The 15673-nt window shown below is 48.7% G+C and overlaps 1 pseudogene; it reads right to left on the bottom strand.

Moving 5' to 3' along the window:
- LOC119435235 (splicing factor, proline- and glutamine-rich-like) overlaps window positions 1-5030 on the bottom strand; it is a 42583-nt pseudogene extending 37553 nt beyond the window's left edge.
- Between the last annotated feature and the right edge of the window lie 10643 nt (window positions 5031-15673).

Genomic DNA, 15673 nt, shown 5'->3' with positions numbered 1-15673 from the left:
GCCTCCATCGTAATGCGGCTGCCGCGGCCGGGATTCGATCCCGCGATCTCTTGCTCAGCAGCGCAACGCCTTAGCTGACTGAGCCACCCGGCGGGTTTTTAACATGCACCTATATTTAAGTACACAAGTGTTTTTGCATTTCACACCCTTATCGAAATGCGGCCCTCATGACCAGGATTTGATCCCGGGACCTCGTGCGTAGCAGCGCAACACCATAGCCACAATACAATTGTGGTGTAGAGCTTAACCAGCTAAACACAGAGCTAATATTGCTGTAGCCAAGTGTAAATTAAACATTTAATGCACCCTGCGGCCACTCACATTTGTGCCTCGCCTATCTGGCAAAAGACCCAGTCCACCTGCGTTTACCGGAATGCAGACAGGCTAAAACTATCTATTGTGATAGTAATTCTCCCATGTGAAGTGACGGGCACAACGCCGTAGATGCTGGTGCCAATCAGATACTGACAGGCTGATGCACTGCAGCCACTCAACTCGTCTGCTGTCTTGCCGAGGAACACGATGTCACTCTTGACATGTTGCCGATTGCTAGATTTGCAGCCCACAACACAAGGGCAAACCATGGTGCTCGCGAAAAGAAAGCTCGAGACCAACACTGACCGCGCAGCTCACGTCAGCACGGCGCAAGTGTAACACAAGCAGATGGCACTTGCTGTATGCCGGAAGTGCTTGAGTGTAGTGATAAATTTTCGTTGTGTTTTCTCTTTCTCTCTCTTTTTTTATAGAAAAAGTTAACGTTCAACATTCCAACTATTATGAACAACATTTGTTCCACCATAAAGTTGGAAAAATTATCAATGACGCAACCTGGGTAGCCAATCAGATTGCTCGCCCAACTGGCATCAATTGTGCTAAGTCACTTATAAGGGGACGCTGAAACTCAGAGGAGTGGCGCCGCTGCAATGGTAGCGATGCACATTTCTAAAGCTTTATAATAAAGTACACGCTTTGCGCAGAGCGCTTAAATGCATCATTAATGATCAGAAGGACCTACCCGAACGATTCAACACATTTGTACAATATTGTCAAAATCATGATGACTATTTTCTTTCATGAAACTTCCTCCATCTTGCAGGTTTGTAATTATTGAAAGAAAAACAGCCGAGGACACGTAAGTACTACTTAAATGCTAAAGCATTTAATGCCAATAAAACGCCACTGAGCGGTCCGAGTTTTGTGCGAGTAATGTGCCATAGCGGTACATGCCAGCAAGCAGCAGCAGCCTGCGGTGCCAACGGGCATGCCACTGACATCCTGCGCAACATGAGATTGAGGAAGCAGCAGCGGCCACCAACGCCGGCAGGTTAATAGCAGTGCGTGCTGACCGTGACAGCAAGCAGCAGCAGCTAAAGCCCTATATATAAAAAGTAGCGACACTCTCCTCCTCGTTTCTCCTCTCTTTCGCATTCTTTTTCGACCGTTGCGCCGCCTACACCGCTTGAAACACGTGCACTTTGTTTATCTTCGCCGTGATCAGATTCGACGATCGCCGACTGTGTTCGCCGCTATCGTTGTGCTCCTCGGAGTCGGTAGACGCTTCTCGGGCAAAAATGGCGATGGAGCGTGATCGTAAACAAACGCAGCCAGCACCCGGCGGCGCGACGGTCCACGTGATGCCATTAGGCCAATACCGACGCGGGCGTCGGCCTCGGACAGGGTGTGCGCGGGAGGCGGCGGCATTCTTCAAAGCGTGACGCTACTTTTTATATATAGGGGGCTTTAGCAGCAGCAGCTTGTGGTACTGGCTCAGGCACCGCAGGTTGGCTTCTGAGAGCGAGGGTGACGTGGTGACGTGGCAATGCCCTCACGCAACACCTCGCCCATATAGCGCAGCAGGAGATGTTCCCTTTGGCCCGCTCTGCTCCGTCGAGACGCGTTCGTGACATGGTGTCGCAGCCAATGGGACTTTGGGTGCCATTTCTCTGCTACAGACTACAGACGCCGACTTTTTTTGCTCAATGAACCATTTGACTCTTTCGCTTCAAAATGCTGCACATCATCACAACAAGGCTCAATAAATTGCTTATCTCTTTGATCACTGCAGCCAGAACTGTACATCTGTGAAAAATGACAGAGTAGTTGAGTATTCTTCCACGGACCACTAACCTTGTCAGGATAAAGCACTCCTCAGAACAGCGCTTCAGTGCCTGTTGGGGCTGCCTGCTTGCGCGAGAACTCGACGATGCCCTCGCCCACAGAGCGACCACGATCGTCTACAATGACCACAGCTCTTTCAACCTCTCCGAAGACTGAGAAGGCTAGCTCAGGAGCTCATTGGTCACCCACTGGCTGAAGTTCTTCACTCTGAGGCAGAGCCGCATGGGTCGCAAAGCGCACACGTAGTGGTTTCTGCTGCATTGGCATAAAATCCAAGCAGCTTTAGCTGCTTCAGCATTCTGCGGGTATCCTGCATGAAGTACAAGAGATAAGGTTGAATGTAAGAAGTGAGCTGGTTATCTTGTGCAGACTCTGGTTCATATTGAATATCATGCAGGTAGTAGCATCTCGAAGGCAGCATGGACCAGAATGCACCAAGGGTTGACAAAGCTCTGAACAAAATCGAAAGAAACAGATAGACATGAGCAAGGCGCATGACGAACTAATTCCATAAGAACAGGTAGAACAGTAGCAAGTGCCATGATAGTGTGCGGCACCTCCCCTACACTGCAATCGTCTAGCTTTCTAAAGCAAGAAATGAGCCCGGTGGTCTCCCTCCCAAGAACTGAAAAAGCCCAGTGCTGCTTAGCGTCACTGATCCGGTGAGAACTGCCACACTTAGCTTGACCTGACCAATGGCCTCAGCGGTGCCAAGGCTAGGAATACATGTGGGCAAGGTTTCACATCCCAATCCTATTCATTTCATTTTCTGTCCATGCCTCCTTTTCAAGTTTGTCACCAGCCCTACATATATAGTTTCTGTAGAAAATGAAAGGGATACATCATGACATGAAATTAATCGAAGTAGAGTATCAACACGTTTTCCAATCTGCAGAAATTCTACTGCAACCTCTCACATTAAAGGATGACAGTGGGCAAATATGAGGCTTGCGTAAAATTTAATTTTATGCTATGGTGGCCTCAACGCACCGGAACTGGCATCAGCATAACATCATGACGAGCCAAATTTATCAACACGTTCAAAAGACAGTATAACCGGGCAACAACCAAAGAAACAACCGTTTCAAGGAAATAAAGCATGTTTTGGCTCTCGTAAGGGTGCCTTATTCACAGCCTTTATTTCTGTGATCTGTGTCAGTTATACTGTGCCATGATCATCCCGGACCAGACAGTTTTCGTCAAACCCTAGATTTCATTAAAGAGACTAGGTAAGGCGATGCTGCTAAAAAAGGCTAACAAGAGAGCAGCATGCATTTATACTGGCTATGCTTTGTGTGGCAGCCACTGCAATTGCAGAAACGGAGTGAGGAAAGTATCATGACGCATTAACCTTCTGGTTACCAAAACCAGTTTGTCGATACGTATAAAGTAATTATTTAAGGCACTCCTGAAATTTTGTGTGTAGTTTTCCTTAGTTTAAAGGGTTCATTTTAAGCAAGAGAAATGATAAACTGAAATTGTCATGTCAGCGCTCGTTTAAGTTGGCAACAAAATGACACATAGAAGAAAAGGGAGCAAAAGAACCCAATTCGCGTGACATATCCTTAACAGGCTGCATGCACAAAAGCAAAGTTTAGCCAGGACACAAGTTGCAAACTAAGTACATTATAACTACCATTGGTGCTTTCGGAAACATATTTGGCACAAAAAGGTGTTGCTGGCTTGGCGCACTATGGCCCCATCAAGATACATTACGCAATTTACAAATAAACGAAATAGCACCAGACACTGAAGCAGCGATGTCATGTCTGTGCCGTTAATAGTTGCAGGCGCCCGACAGTGCAATGAATGGCGCAATTTATTCGCCCGAGTGCAACATCACGGGTTACGTTGACGGCAGAAATTAATTATTTCTATCCTACAGCACTTCTTGCTTAGCAAGCTTTTCTGCATAGCTAGGTATGAAAAGCGTTTGCATATATCACGTCGCACTCGTCCTCTTCCATGCCGACTGCCTTTCAGGATATGCCCGCGATACTTAAACGTAGCTGTCACAACCCACGAGTGTTCTGTCAGTTTCACGCCAAGACAGGTCCCGTCAGCCGCACAACACTGTTCGGTAGTACCGATCTTAGTAAGCGTTGTGCCCCATTGAAAGCTGTGCATTTCGCAACGCTTCATGGAGACAGCGCCATGGCAGTACCGTTCGGGCTCGACTTAGCGCGCACAATAATCACACGCTTCTTCTGACGGCACAAAGTCGAAGCACGCCGTTGGACGCCATTTTTAACATACCAGCTTGACGAAGCCGAAGCCCTTGGCGGTGTTAAGGAATATCTCGGCGACTTCGCCATAGTTCTCGAAGAGCTTGCGGAACTGTTCCTCGGTAAAGTTGTTCGGCAGGTTTCCCACGAACAGGCGGCACCGACCGGTGAACTTTTTTGGCTCGACGGTGCGTGTCTCCGAGGCCGCTGGTGGGGCCGCGCAAGTACGAGAGCTGCTCCAGCACCGGGCTCCATCGCCGCGGCCATCGCTCCGCGTGGGCGCTCCCAACGGCCTTTCGGTGGCTGTGGACTGTCGCGGGCGGGCAGGCCCCTGGACTCTGCGGCAGCGGCGTTGGCGTTCCAACGATCGGCCATCGCCGACTGAGCCGGCGCCATGTTCATCTGTCGTTCATGGTGCGTTCAACCGTTCGCACAAAGGGCGCGATGCGAAGCCTGCCGACGCTGTCTTCCTCAAGCAAAACCGGCACGGCGCGAACGACACCAGTCGCGCACCGTTCCGCCAGATTCGGCTGCGTTGGTCACGTGGCCTCCGGCGACATTTTGCGCCGCCTGCGTTCGCCCTCCGCGCTGGAAAAGAAACACGCGGAAAAAAACGACCGCAGTACATTGCTGATAGTATGATCGCAGCGGAGGACAAATTTTAGTTGCAGTTACCTCTTTCGCCATTCACTGATTAAATACTCCGCACTATTTAAACAATTTATACAGTGACCCATAACCATGTCTTGTAGCTGTAGTTAGGGTACGGTGGCTAGATGCCGTAGTTAGGGTAGAGTGGTACTAGAATATGGTCGAGTGGGGACGAGCGGCTGGGGCGGCGCATGCTTTGCAGTGAGGCGCCCGACGTGGAAAATACTGTGGCGGCGCTGCGATCGAACTGGATTGGGCCGCATCAAGGTCGCGCCGTTCGAAACTGCTGGCGATACTGCTCGGCAGGGTCAATCGCACTAGTTCGCGCGCTGTGGTATTTGCGTTCAGACCTCTCAAATGGGTGTCATTAATCGAAATATGACATGTATATATGTCTTAAGAACAAATGCCTTTCTTCTCTTCATTTTATTTTTTAATGCCGCTCGGTGATTGCCGTGCATTGCGGCCGCAGTGTCGGCTTCATTCTACTATGTATTGTACGGTTCCCTTTGGAGAACAAATATTTCTCGTTCTTCAAGCAGCATGTATCTCTCGTGTGTATTGTTCCGCATATAGTTTTCCATCAGTAGGTCTTGCGGAACGCAAACGGAGAAACATATGTAACCTTCCTGCTTGCCGCTTCAACAAGTAAAGCATATCTGCCCCATCCGGCACCTTGTACTCAGATTTCGTTCTTCTTTTGGGGTTTTTTACGTGCCAAAACCAGTTCTGATTATAAGGCACGCCGTAGTGCAGGGCTCCGGATTAATTTTGACCACCTGGGGTTCATTAACGTCCACTACAACGCAAGCACACGGGCTTCTTGCATTTCGCCTCCATCGAAATACGGCCGCCGCGGCCGGGATTCGATTCCGCGAACTCGTCCTCAGCAGCGCAACGCCTTAGCTAACTGAGCCCCCGCGGCGGGTACTCAGATTTACGGGAAGCATCGTTATTGGAAAAAAAAAAAAAAAAACTGCAGCGCAACATTCTATTCAAGTTTCCGCCTTACTCGCGTAACAGAATGCGGAGTAATGGGTACGGGGTCATTTATCGCGGTCGGTGTCATTCTGGTGTCATTCTGGAAATTCATTTCAAGTGGATGCGTTTTGCAACCTCACCGGCTACAATTCGTAAATTGCAATGTGTCGTAAAGTAATTAACTAAGAAGTTCATTAATCAATTTTGTTAATAAGTTGAATAGGTGTTTCGATTCTCGTGCTACTAATGTCCGCCTCTTCGAATAACCCAGCTCATCAATGAGAATTGTGCTAACTGCCACAGGAGATTTTTAAAAATCCCCTAAACCTTAATTTCGAACACCCGGTATAGTGGATATACGGCGATTGCGTTGCTAAACTGGAGCTCGCGGGTTCCATACCGTCGCGGAATTCGATGGAACAAATGGAAAACACTCGTGTACTTTTATTTAGGTGCACGTTAAAAAGCCCCAGGTGGGGAAATCTAAACCGGGTGCCTCATACTCATATCGTATCGTGGTTTTGCCACGTAAAACCCACAAATTTGATTGAACTAAAAAAAAAAAAAAAAAAAAAAAAAAAAAAAAAAAAGGACAGGTGGCTGCGTTCTTCGTCTTTTTGCTAGGAGTGTACACAAAATAAATTATTCTCGAGTCTGATTTTCGAGAAAAACATGTTACGCTTAACCTATATTTCATACATAAATGTAATGCCATTCCCAAATGTCTGTCCGCTCAACTATATAAGCAGCTTGTATATTATAAACGGCTGCTTTCAGTTATTCGACGCACTATCATAACGACAATAATGAAGCAATTAGAGAAACGGCATACCTCACATACACGTACAGGTATGTGTAGATCTGCTGCGTTCGTTCAAGAAGATAAGTGTGGTACCACATGGGGCACCCAGTTTTAATGGGTTGCAAAGCTGGTGAGACTGTCAAAAAAAAAAAAAAAAAAAAAAAAAAAAGTTTTCCTTGCCTGAATCAAGTTAGCAGATTTACAGGCTGCCCCAAAACGGGGCATTTATATTGAATGACAGCTTATTACACTTATTAGCAGGGCTTATTAGCAGCTTATTAGCCGGACTTGTTAATACCCCTGCGTTAATTTTCTCAGGAACTGCGCCTCTGCGCAACAGCCACAACTCTCCGGCAGCACAATCATTCGGAATAACAGTCCGCACTTGCATCGGTCTGTTCGGCGTCGTACAGCATATCAATAACACTTTCACACACACACACACACACACACACACACACACACACACACACACACACACACACATATATATATATAATATATATATATATATATATATATATATATCAGAAGCACAACTTCGCGGTTATCTTAGGTTTATTATTTACCCAACAGTTTCGGTCGGTGGACCGACCTTTTTCAAGGGATATATATACATATAGGATATATATATATATATATATATATATATATATATATATATAGTTTTAATTGCCTGCTATGAATATTATTTCGGCGAATGAGAGTTTTATGTGCAGTATTCACTAATACGTGTGTTTCGTATGCAAACGTGCACGGTCGGGAGTTCTCACTGTACCATTTGTACCATTCTCAATGTACCCTTTGATTTAATTACGTAGAAATACATCGGTCATTCTTCGCGCCACGCAGCTAATAAACCTGGTTTATTTCACTTTAATATTGTTTTCTTCGATCATTGTTCCTGATCAATATCCACCGACAAGAAGCGTGCGTAAAATGACACGCTATCAATAATAAAATTTTCGTACGTAGCTTCATGTTGCAGAGATGCCAGTTGCTTTTAGAAGACAGTGTTAAAAACAATGGTTCACTTGACTGAAACTACCTTTGGTACCCGCCAGCAAAGTTCAAGTTCTTGGTTCTACTCCTCCACTTGGGCGTCCGAGACGCACCGCCAGAGCCGGTTTACGAAAGTAGAGGATGTATACTGCCGCTAACGATAGCGGTGACTGGTTCGCTGGATGCTTCTGCTTGATCGAAGTAGACACAGATGACGAGAGAAAAGAAAAACTTTCTATTTACAATTATTTACAAGACTTTACATGAAGTCACAAGTACACATATAAGACGGAACTGGTATACATAGGGCGACCCTATATCGACATAGTCGATGGTGCATAGCACCGAAGTTTGTCCAGAACGCTTGGACGGGGCAACGGGGCCAAGTTTTCTACCCTCCGGTGCCCCGCCCCAAGCATTTACCACCCAATTGCCACGGAGTGGCTGTGAGTGGTCCGCCGACGCACCAATCACGAATCCTGTGCCGGCGCTTCCAGCATTGCGCTTCTTCCAAGCGCCCTTTCCTCTACCGCCTTTTACGGTATCTTTCTCACTATCCCCCAAAACAACATACAAATAACAACGTTCCAAGAAAAGGGGGGGGGGGGGGGGGGTGACAGGTCCATAGCACGCGCGCTCCCTGGCCACGCCACAGCGCCCAGCACAATGGGCTCAATAAAATCCTAACAAGCAGGCAGCACCTGCAAGCCAAAGTGCTCGACATTTGGTGTGACCCCTTCCCCGCTCGCACTTACTAGAAAAACTGATAGCGCAGTAGCTGCGGGCATACGTCAATGAAACAAGGCGACCGACACTTTGGGCTCACGTACCCAGGCGCGGATCCAGGGGGGATGTCCGGATGTCCTGACCCCCCCTCAAACTTCTGCATCGCCCCCTCGCTGACATGGTGGATGGCCCTGTCGCAAAAAAAAAAAAAAAAAAAATACGGCCACCAGCATTCTTCAAAATTATTTTTCGCGAGACCAGTGGTATCAGCCATGTAGAAGTAAAGCTAGATCGCTCACAAGCTTAGTTGTATTCCGTAGGGGTGTGGTGTGGCGAAGTTGCCGTAGTTATTTTTTCTCATGAACACCTTGGACCTCCTGGCGCCGGCCGTGCCTTACTCGTCCCTTCGGTGGCGTCGAATGAACGAGGGACGTCCCTTTTGCCAAGCACGCAGATGTCCGCGCGAGCGCCTTCGCGCCTGATCAACTCTGTTCCCCATTGAGGTGTCATCGGTTGCCTCATTGGCTGTCATCGGTTCCGCGACCAACCTCCTTAATGAAAGAGATCTCTCGCTGAAGTGTTCATATATAAATAATAACATTGAAACTAAGAGCTAAACTAAGAACTACGCATAGGCAACTTTTTTTTAACTGTAGCACTCAGTGTGATCCCAGGTTCTTCTTCTTCTTTCTGTGGTTTTACGTGCGAAAACAAGTCCTGATTATGAGGCCCGCCGTAGTGGAGGGCTCTGAATTAATTTTGACCACCTGGGGTTCTTTAACGTGCACTCCAACGCAAGCACACGGGCGTTTTTGCATTTCGCCTCCATCGAAATGCGGCCCGCCGCGGCCGGGATTCGATCCCGCAATTTCGTGCTCAGCAGCACAACGCCTTAGCTGACTGGGCCACCTCGGCGGGCTGTGTGATCACAGTTACACGTTGACAATATCCAGTACGAGCACAGTACCGTTCGTACGCTACAAGTTTTTCATTATAACTTCGCAGTTTTATTGTCGTACATTAAGCATAGGAGGCTCAAAGCCGCCGGATCCGTTTACCTGAGTGGCCGTTCTCGCGGAGCGGGGCGAAGCCTCGAGCAGCGGAGCGGCTGCGAAGTGGGGGAGCGTGATGTCAGCGGCCAACGCCAGCACGCGGGCCTAGGATGGCGTCGCGTGGTTAGAGAAACGGGAGCAGATGCGCGCCTTGTGTAAAAGGATGACGTCGCGTGGGAAACAAAACATGAAGACGCTGGCTCGCGCTCTCGGCTACTAGGTCACATCGTTCTTGCAGGTGGCGTCGTGACTCTTCTTCATACGGTGATCCGCATATCGTAAACAACCAGCGTAGTGGTTGCCGCGTCGGAGCTCCAAAGCAAACGAAGGTGTCTCAGCCGAACACAAGAATCTTTTTAAGGAAATCAAGGTGTCCCAACAGAACTCCAAAGACGGACCCGTGCTAACGCATGCATAACAAACCTGCGACAGATCATCCCAAATTTTATTTTAAGAAACAATACAGGCTAGACATACCGGGTGTTCAAAATTAAGCTTTATGGTTTTCTTAAAATTAGGCACTGGGAGGCACGGAAAGAGCACCTGCTCAAATAAGTTATGTGGCCAGGGGGACACAAAGTGAGATGATAATTATCGCTGTCAGCAGCCGAATTACCTAAGATTGAATAATTAACTATTCATGACTGCAGTAAGTTTGTATGTTTGTATTCAAAAGTTAGAGGCAGTCGTGTTTCTACACAGTTTCACTTGGAAGAATTCTTCTAGAATGTCTATGCTCCGAGATATCCAACTCCAAATTTTAATTGTCGTTCGCATGATTACGCATGCAAGAGAGTGAGGATTGGCGCAAAGCTTCTCCATGATGTGACGCGGCTGTTGAGTGCGGCGTTTAGTCTGACAACGCGGCGGAGGCATTAGCAAAGATAATAACTGTCCCCCTTCGCCTCACGGCTGGCGAAAAAAAAAAGAAATCGAAGAACCCGTAACCGCTGTCGTAACACGCGACCGCGCAGCCTGTAAAGCTGGCGGCAGCTGCCATGCCGAGATAATGGCGCGAGCGGAGAAGCCGGAGTGTAATGCGCGTGCGTAATGGTGACTAGACGACCAGGCATGGTCATTGCCTGGGCTACGCAAATAAAGTGACTGCTGATTTCCAAGTATTGTAAGTTTTATTGGAATCAAAAGCAACAACTACACCATCAACAGCAGAAACCTTTTTGCTATGCTAACGAATATTTCATACATACTGCCGCTTTAAGTTTGGTGTTGTCATGCACAAATCTCATGACAACACTTCACCCATCAAGATGTGAATGCCCTAAAAAATCTTAAAAATGCTTCCCTTCCACAGCAACACAAAGCATAAACCGCTCGTGCGTCGAGTCGAGAACTCTGCGCAGTAAGACAATTGAAATTTGGAGTCGGATATCTCGGAGCACGAACACGCTAGAATAATTATTCCGACCGATACTGTGTAGAAACACGACTGTCTCTAAGTTTTCAGTACAAACATACCCACTTACTGCAGTCGAAAAAAAAATAGTTGTTCAACTTTAGTTAATTCGGCTGCTCACAGCGATAATTATCATCTCACTTTGTGCCCCCCTGGCCACATAACTTATTTGCACAGGTGGTCTTCGCGTGCCTCCCAGTGCCTAATTTTAAGAAAAACATCAAGCTTAGTTTTGAACACCCTGTATTATCAGGCACAGCCGCCAAGCACATGGCTGTATTGGGTAATGTCATTTTCCTATAAGCTCGGAGAAACCGATATCTGGCTTCGCTATAGGGCTTCTTCATCTTTCGAGGGTTTACGTGCCAAAACCAGTTCTGATTATGAGGCACGCCGTAGTGGAAGGCTCCGGATTAAGTTTGACAACCTGGTGTTCTTTACCGTGCACTACAACGCAAGCACACGGGCGTTTTTGCATTTCGCCTCCATCGAATCGAAATGCGGCCGCCGCGGCAGGGATTGGATCCCGGGATCTCGTGCTCAGCAGCGCAACACCTGAGCTGACTGAGCCACCACGGCGGGCTGGAGGTGTTGCTCTAGCCGTATAAAACGCGGGTTTATCGTGAGCAGAAACGGTGCATTTCGGTAAATCAGGAAGGCTACTATCATCATCATCATCATCATCATCATCATCATCATCATTGACAGAAGCTGACCCCCCCCCCCCCCCCCCTCAGAAAAAACCTGGATCCGCCCCTGCACGTACCCCTATTAAGTAAATGTTTGCTCGAAGAAGCCTTTCGCGACGGCCGATTGGCAACGGTCTTCCGTCGTCATGCGCCGCCCCGTCATTTCTCAGAGCCAGTCGGTCCGCAAGTACATCTGGTCAACTGTAATCGCGTCCGTCACGTTTGACACCACTTGAAAGCGTGTCTCCGAATGAATTTCTGAACCGTGCGCCACAACCGGCAAGGGTCGTTGACGCGTCACGCCTTGCTGCACTAATCGCCCCTCCACATGCCGGTTTTAATCTGGCATGTCATGAGCTGCGCCTCTGCCTAATCTCGGCACCGTCGCCGCGATGGGCGCCCACCACTGGCCCTTAATCCTTCCATTGTATTTCGCTGGTCAAGCGACGATCATTGACAAAGTGCTATCCTTTTCGTTCCGCGAGACCAGGTTGAAGAAAAAGAACCATCTTAAGCCCTCCGAGCAGCAATTAGCTATCGCTTCTAGCAGCAGTACAGTGTACTAGAAGAGTTGTAGTGCGCTCACACCGCGGCAGAGCTTGACGCACTTCATGTCGCCGCCGACAGTGGCGCGGTTCGCAGCGTCACCTGAAACTTTCCTACGCGTCGCGGTAAAACAGCTATCGCGTCTTGCTGTTTTCACCGTATAAAATAAAATGCACGACGTGCAGCGCACGAAAGTTCTTTTGGTGCACCTTCGCAGTGTTCAGTGAAATAAATTACTATTGTTGCGGCTGATCTACAGAGGGTTGGCGATTTTTTTTTTAGCCGGAGGCACGGATGAACTAGCCTTGCGATTCATGCTGTTCTGTTAAAGGCTTGATACGGCCGCTGCAGTCACGGTAGCAAGAGGCACTCGAGTTTGTTCTGCAGCTGATCGATAAAATGGTCAGTGTGGTTTCGCCACAACGACCGCGCATCCGCGTTTCCAGCACCACCGCGCCGAATTTAACCACCACATCGAGTTTTTTTTTTCGCAGGTAAGGCGTGCAGCGCCTTAGACATTTTCACGTTGCCCCATCGATTCACGAAATTAAATATTTAGGTATCACTGCTGCACAATTTAAGCTGATTAGCTGGTTATTTATGTATTACGTCTTTCGTAACGTTAATGCGACATGAAATCGAAAGGATGAAAATACCAGGTACACCGCTGAGCAAAAGTATACAGACCACAGGGTTGCCGAAAAAACTTAATTTCTTCGTAATTAACATGCATAAAGTGGAATTGACTAGTACACGTTAAAGCTCGCAATGCCAAGATTGGACTGCAGTCCTCAATTTCACGTTGCATTCGCAGGCAGTTGAAAAGAAAACAGCTTTATCGCGCAATCCCTGGTCCGTATACTTTTGCTCACGGGTGTACATTTCTGCAATAATTAACAATGTTTATTTACAACGAAGTAAAGAATGATCCCGGAAGCGACGGGAGCAGCCGGTGAAAATTCCGAATAGCTACTGTCTAGTGCGCTTCGGCTTCGCGGTTGCTTCGTCACTTTCACACCATTCCCTTTCGTTCCTGGGCTTCGGTGTCGTCTTCGTCACGTACTGTGGTAAATTCGGAAGAATCGTGGAAACAGCATTTTCTGATAGCAGTGGCAATTGTCACGAGGAATTCACACCTCTTTGCATTCTATATTTATAAGGTGCACAGGTCCCTAATTATGAATCGCGGTTCGAAGTGTAAATCACAGACTCGCAACATTCCTCTATTGTCTTATCTGCGCGGTTGAGGTTCCTCTCCCATTCCTTTCGCCGTTCTTCATCACGTGGAACGCTGAGCAAAGACGCCTTTGGTGCATCTTTCACACGACTGTAGGCAGATCTGCACTCGGGTTCAAAGCAGTATTTTCGACGGCGGCTAGCCATTCTCACTCACTAAGAGTGCACATTGAGTAAAGCGTCAAGCAGAGAGCAAGCAGAGAGGATACTGCTGAAAACGCCGGCGGGACTTGCAGTCGAGAGCCGACAACGTCGATAATAAGTGGTTAGTTTTCAGAAAGGAAAGGTTGGCGCTATCTTCTGCAGCCCTTGGGGGAGAACGGTCAACGTCGCGATCCAACAGAACGTACTCCATACCAAGCGAGGGAAGTTTTCAGGAGAAACTGGCGGCAGCGCCTCTGGCGGGCGCCGGAGCAGTCGACACTGAGTGCGCCGCGGCGACGCGGCGCAGGGATATGGCAGTGAGCACACTGCCCCTATTCTAGTACACTGTAAGCAGCAGGCTTACACCGCCGTCAAGAGTCATGAGTGCACCAAAGCAACTAAAACATAAAAACAAATGTACTACACAGACGTTCTGCGAGAAAAACTGGGCGCCGCCAGCGTCCGCGTAGCGAACGCGCGCTCGCTAGCAGACGACGCGCTTGACAACGACAACAAAACTGAAGACGACGCGTTGTATAATCCATGCCTCAAATATATATGTTTGGCAAGATGGTGTAAACATAAATTTGCAGTTGAAATAAAGCACTATTTTAAGAGCGTACTATGCGCAATCGGCCTCGGCGCCCGCAGCGAAAGTGCCTTGAATATGCCGCTGAGCGCGTCTCCGCCCCAATCCAGTTCGCTCGCAGCGCCCTCGCAAAATTTTTCCACACGCGGCGCCTCAGCGGGAGAGCGCCGTTCGGCCCACTCGACCATTATCTTGTACACTCTAGTTAGGGTGCTTCGATGCCAGCGGCCGCCGTTCAGGGTGGAGACAACCACGCTGGCGCCGCCATATTGAATCACACGAGCTCAGACTCAGCTACGCTTGCGTTCATAAATAGTGTTACTCGCGGCGCACTTCCAAGTGCTTTGCCTTGATGAGAATTTTTTTTATCGGTTTCGCATCTGCACATCTTTATAACGTATAGCCGTTAACTCGTCGAAGGTCAAATACGTAAATGTATGGCGCCGGGAACATGCCCCAAGTTGCCTAATTCAATCCCATTTAATCCGCCGTGTGTATGTTTGAAATACGCCCTATTTTTTATTTTTATTGCGATAGCAATTATATGGACACTTCAACCGAATTTATCCCGTCGCCGTAGCCGTCGCCGTGAGGTTCCGTATAGATAAAATCTTCACCGCGCGCCGTATGCCCGAGCGGAAGCGTGCTGGGACGCGCGCTATCACGGAGAGCGAACGCACTCAATCTCCCACGCGCAAGCAACGAAGCGGGAAGCCAGCGCCGGAGGGAGCGGGGGGGGGGGGGAAAGGGGGGGCACTTCTACTGTGCCAACAACCGCGCTCGTCGCTCGACCGCACGGTCTCTTATCTCTCCCACGCGCAAGCAAGGAAGCGGGAAGGCAGCGCCGGAGGGAGCGGGGGGGGGGGGGGGGGGGGCGCACTTTTCCTCTGCCAACAACCGCGCTCGTCCCACACGGCTCTGACCTTTATGCACTGTGCGTTCGCCGCTCAGTTTCTGTTGAAGCGATAGACCGCACGTACCTTCGCCCGCTGCTGCGGCGTATATATGCGCTTGCTGCCAGCGTTTTCACAGTCGTTGTCTGCAGTCATTCATTGTGATCTATTCATGTTTGTTTGTGCGCGCTCACACCACGCTTGTTCATTCAGTTAGTAATAGTCGGGTCACATTTTCCAACGCACGCTACACATGTAATGCTGCCCGGATCGGCAGTGCGGCGCTACAGGTGTGTCCCTTCGCACGCGCTGCCCACGGGAAGCGCTTCTCATCAACACCACCGTTTCACACGCGCCTTCTCGTGGTCATCGAGTCTCTCTTCATGTCGGTCTACTTACGCCGCAGCACACCTGCTTACTTAATCAGCTCATGTTTACTACAATTCATATTGCTACCAAAGCCGCTCACCTTACTTCGCATGACATTGCTGTGTTGCTATCGCATTCATTGCTTCGCCCTTAGGGCGAAACTGTGACATTTTTTTTTTTTTTTTTTCGCTTCGATGCTTGGTATATAAGGTTTGCGACCCCCCTGTGTGTGGAAG

The sequence above is a fragment of the Dermacentor silvarum genome, unplaced genomic scaffold, assembly GCF_013339745.2.
Source record: "Dermacentor silvarum isolate Dsil-2018 unplaced genomic scaffold, BIME_Dsil_1.4 Seq557, whole genome shotgun sequence".
Taxonomy (NCBI): Eukaryota; Metazoa; Arthropoda; class Arachnida; order Ixodida; family Ixodidae; genus Dermacentor; species Dermacentor silvarum.
This window is presented reverse-complemented; position numbering and strand designations above follow the sequence as displayed.